Genomic DNA, 5,452 nt, shown 5'->3' with positions numbered 1-5,452 from the left:
GATCGGACAGTTTAGCAAAATCCGCTCAAAGCCCTTACATTTTTTTGACCGGAATGAGCGGAATTTGAGCGGAAAAAAATGCAAGTAATGAGCGGAATTTGAGCGGAATAAAAAATGCAAGAAATGAGCGGAATTTGAGCGGAAAAAAATGCAAGAAATGAGCCGAATTTGAGCGGAATAAAAAATGCAAGAAATGAGCGGAATTTGAGCGGAATAAAAAATGCAAGAAATGAGCGGAAATTGAGCGCAATAAAAAATGCAAGAAATGAGCGGAAATTGAGCGCAATAAAAAATGCAAGAAATGAGCGGAATTTGAACGGAAAAAAATGCAAGAAATGAGAGGAATGGTCGGAATGAGCGGAATTTGAGCGGAAAAAAAGCAATAAATGAGAGGAAAGGTCGGAATGAGCGGATTTTTTAGTCTGATCAGAGGACGTTTCGAACGCACTTTAGTCTGATCAGAGGACGTTTCGAACGCACTTTAGTCTGAGCAGGGACGTTTCGAGCGCACTTTTATCTGATCAGAGGACATTTCGAGAGCTGAAATAGGTTAAATACTGTCGGAAAAAATCTACAGTTGAACTAACGAACAACTTTTTGAGATTTTCCAGTATGTTTTGGGTGTGTTCCCCTCCTCCTTCTCTCAACCGGGCTGGGGACCGCCTACGGCGGAGTTACAAACAAACAACTATAAGAGATTTTGAGTAGAGCTTTATGTAAAAAACCAAGCATAAACTCTATCTCCAAACAAAACAAAGGATAATAAATCGCTAAATGACTATAAATGATAAAAGAATAATGATAAATGACTGTATTTTATTCTACTCAAATTATATTGTATTCTAAAATTTTATTCAAAATAATCGCAAATTTCCGTATGAAAAACTAACGTTTTTCTAGACAAGCTATAGTAAAAATTCTCTTTCCCCTACACTCTACCTATACAGGGGATACTCTATACCACGTTTGGTTCAATCCAAATGAATCAAAGTCCAGACCCAAATTGAGCTATGATCAGACCCAATCGAGCGCACACCCCTGTGTTCTCAGACCGAAATTACAGGGTCTGGAAAGCGGTTCGAGCGCACAATAGTCTGGACCATTGTCTGATTTCGGTCTGATCAGAGGTCAATTCGGTCTGGACGGTCTGATCATAGTCTTTTTAGTCTGGACCATGGTCTGGGTTCGGTCTGATCAGAGGTCAATTCGGTCTGGAAGGTCTGATCATAGTCTCTTCAGTCTGGACCATGATCTGGGTTCGGTCTGATCAGAGGTCAATTCGGTCTGGAAGGTCTGATCATAGTCTCTTTAGTCTGGACCATGGTCTGGGTTCGGTCTGATCAGAGGTCAATTCGGTCTGGAAGGTCTGATCATAGTCTCTTTAGTCTGGACCATGGTCTGGGTTCGGTCTGATCAGAGGACGTTTCGAGCGCACTTGAGTCTGATCAGAGGTCGTTTCGAGCGCACTTGAGTCTGATCAGAGGCCGTTTCGAGCGCACTTGAGTCTGATCAGAGGGCGCTTCGAGCGCACTTGAGTCTGATCAGAGGTCGTTTCGAGCGCACTTGAGTCTGATCAGAGGCCGTTTCGAGCGCACTTGAGTCTGATAAGAGGCTGTTTCGAGTGCACTTAAGTCTGATCAGAGGCAGTTTCGAGCGCACTTGAGTCTGATCAGAGGACGTTTCGAGCGCATTTGAGTCTGATCAGAGGCCGTTTCGAGCGCACTTGAGTCTGATCAGAGGCCGTTTCGAGCACACTTGAGTCTGATCAGAGGAAATTTCGAGCGCACTTGATTCTGATCAACGAGCGAGCGCAAAACAAGCGAAAAAAACGAAGGAGCGTGAAAACGAACGAGCGAAAAGCGAGCGACCGCAAAATGAGCGTAAACAAACCGGACGAGCGTGAAAGCGAACGAACGAAAAGCGAGCGAGAGCAAAACGAAAACGAACGAGCGTGAAAACGAACGAAAGAAAAGCAAGCGAGCGCAGAACGGAGGCCGTTTCGAGCGCACCTGAGTTTTATCAGAGGCCGTTTCGAGCGCACTTGAGTCTGATCAGAGGCCGTTTCGAGCGAACTTGAGTCTGATCAAAAAACTGTTCAGATTTTTGCAGCAGTAAACATGTCTTAGCTTTTGCATGAGCCTTTTTGCTTCTTTGAAGACTAGAGCCGGTGCATTACTCGGCTCCATAAAGAGCGCACCTGACTTTATAGCCGCCAAAGAAAAAAAAGACCCTAAATAGCTAAGACTAATGCGCGAAGGGGTCACAAACAAGGGCGGGGGGTAATTGTGCTGCGCGAAGGGGTCACAAACCAGGGCGGGGGGTTATCGCACTGAAGAAACAAACAGACAAACAAATAAATGTAAATCTAAAAGCACAAGAATGGGGGCACAGAAAAGAAGTGGGGGTTCGCGCAAAAAGTGAGCGCCACGACGAAAAACGAGCGACCTTAAGACAAGCGAAAAAAAACGAAGGAGCGTGAAAACGAACGAGCGAAAAGCGAGCGACCGCAAAATGAGCTTAACCAAACCGAGCGAGCGTGAAAGCGAACGAACGAAAAGCGAGCGAGGGCAAAACGAAAACGAACGAGCATGAAAGCGAACGAACGAAAAGCAAGCGAGCGCAGAACGGAGGCCGTTTCGAGCGCACTTGAGTCTGATCAGAGGCCGTTTCGAGCGCACTTGAGTCTGATCAAAGAAACTGTTCAGATTTTTGCAGCAGTAAACATGTCTTAGCTTTTGCATGAGCCTTTTTGCTTCTTTGAAGACTAGAGCCGGTGCATTACTGGGCTCCATAAGGAGCGCACCTGACTTTATAGCCGCCAAAGAAAAAAAACAAAGACCCTAAATAGCTAAGACTAATTCGCGAAGGGGTCACAAAGAAGGGCGGGGGGTTATCGCGCTGCCCGAAGGGGTCACAAACAAGAGCGGGGGTTATCGCGCTGAAGAAAGAAACAGACAAACATAAAAATGAACATCTAAATGCACAACAAAGGGGGCACAGAGAGGGCAGGGAGTAATTGTGCTGCGCGAAGGGCTCACAAACAAGGGCGGGGGGTTATCGCGCTGAAGAAACAAACAGACAAACAAATAAATGTACATCTAAAAGCACAAAAATGGGTGCACAGAAAAGAGGTGGGGTTTCGCGCGAAAAGCGAGCGCCACGACGAAAAACGAGCGAGCGAAAAACGAGCGAAAAAAACAAAAGAGCGTGAAAAAGAACGAGCGAAAAGCGAGCGACCGCAAAATGAGCGTAACCAAACCGAACGAGCGTGAAAGCGAACGAACGAAAAGCGAGCGAGAGCAAAACGAATACGTAATCAACTATAGAAATAAATCAACTATCATCTATCAGCTCAAAAAAGCTATCAATTGCATCGATAAAATAGTACGAATCACCAAAGTCATCTAACATAACTAAAAAAAATCACTCAAAAGATTGAGGAGCAAGAAGAATCTTTCTCATTCTTGCCGCACTTCTAAATTTGATCTTTCTCATTTCCTCTATTTGACTCTTTGACTCCTTTCTTATTTGTCTTTGCAAAAGTAGTGTATTTTCCTGTTCCATGAATTCTTTGGCGTGCGTTTAGCCCTGCTTTGTTTGCTGCATTCTTAGCCTTGGCCCTGGCATCGGGGAAATTTTTGCAAGGGAACTTTCGTTGAACAGAGCCTAAACATCATTTCAAACTTTTTTTTAAACTTTGAACTGAAGTCTTGATATAATCAATTGTGCGAAAACGTGGAAAGGCTTTGATGAAAATTACCAGTCAAGGACTAAGCTAATGGAAGAAATGCTTGATATGATAAAAGTCAGGGAATGCAAAACATAAAAACTAAGAATTGATGGGATGTGTAATTTGCAACTACCTATTTGAGAGTTTTTAGACTTTCAAGACAACCCAATTAAAAAGATGAAAAAATTCTATTCTGGGAAAAAAACTTACGAAAAAACTTAAGCATTGACTCCTTTGAAGCACATGTGCGACCAGCATCGATACTTTTCAGCGGCAAAATCATTTCGAATGCTAGTCCATTCACTCCCCATATCCACTTGCGCAAGGCAACACCAAAGGAAGCTGGCAAATGTCCATGATAAACATTATCCAAGTTTTGATTGTTTATCCCAAACTGTACGGGAGGTTTCTGTTCTATCAGAAGGAACAAATTGCTTTCATCGGTGTCAACATTTACATCCTCTATTGATTCAACCACTTCAACCTCCATTCCACAATTGACGTCGACTGAATTAAAGGCGTCGTTCACCTAGAAAAAGCACTTAGCCAAAAAACTCATCACAATTTTGAAGCATTACAGACTCAACGTTGATTCGACGCTTGTAGCAAAGAAATTACGAACTGTAATTTGCTAGATAGTCACAAAAGTCAATTTGCTAGATCACATAAGTTTCTAATGCTTACAATGTTAGTTATTTTTCGTTTCAAGGTCAAGAGATCGCTAGCCGCTTGAGTCGTCGTCAAGGTCATCAAGTCTACAACGTCATTGAGTCGTTTTTCGTTCTTCAGAAGAACCTCTGTAAGATTCTCATGCTCCGAGCAACACTAAAAAATAAAGGTTGACTGCTCTTTGAATTATCGTGATTCGACTAACATTCAAAAATATTTTCAATAACCGATCACAATTTAAGGGGATCTTAATGCATATGCTTTAAGTGACACAAAAGAATATTGACTAAGGACTCTTAGAAATATTTTGAAAAATAATAGCGCTGTGTTGCAGTTAGAGAGAGAAATTATGTTCAGGAAGGAAAAGACCTAAAAATACCGCAACTGCAACTGTGGTATTGCTAGTCGCCTTCTGAGTTGACTGTGGACAGTCAATTGCTGCGTCTGCCTGATTACTTTCTTCAACGCAAACAATCTCATCTGAGATTTTGATTTCCTCTTTCAATGTTTTAAGGTCTTATTCGAAATTTTCGATACCTTGTTGGACTATAATATAGGGCACCTGCTTGCCATTACATTGAAATTCACATGTTGTCCCCTTTCTGGGCCAATTTATCCATAAGACTCATCTCGCTATCCCACAACTCGGATTATTCTTTGTCAATTATTCGCGCGTCATCTTCTCTTTCTGACAAGATCAGCCACGAATAATGACATTTATTGGAAGACATTTGTGGCGGTCGGAAAGGTAGCAGATCCTGCATTTCAAAAAGCAATAAACAGGTCATAACAGTAACTTGTTGGGTGTCAGTGTGAAAAATTATAAACCAACAATTATATTTTGAGTAACTGGACAATAAAATTGAGTAACTGGTCAAGAGCATCAATCAACTTTTGTAATACAGACAACTACAATTCGAAAGGAAACAAATCTCCAGAGACAGTACGAAATAGTAAATTACATTTCAAAACTTTGCTTTTGTTAGCGACGAGAATACCTAATTGTAATCTAACAAGGATAGCCACTAGAATTTTTGTTTTCATATACTATTC

This window comes from Convolutriloba macropyga, chromosome 3 (assembly GCF_964194025.1).
Source record: "Convolutriloba macropyga chromosome 3, txConMacr16.3, whole genome shotgun sequence".
NCBI classification, from domain to species: domain Eukaryota; kingdom Metazoa; phylum Xenacoelomorpha; order Acoela; family Convolutidae; genus Convolutriloba; species Convolutriloba macropyga.
This window is presented reverse-complemented; position numbering follows the sequence as displayed.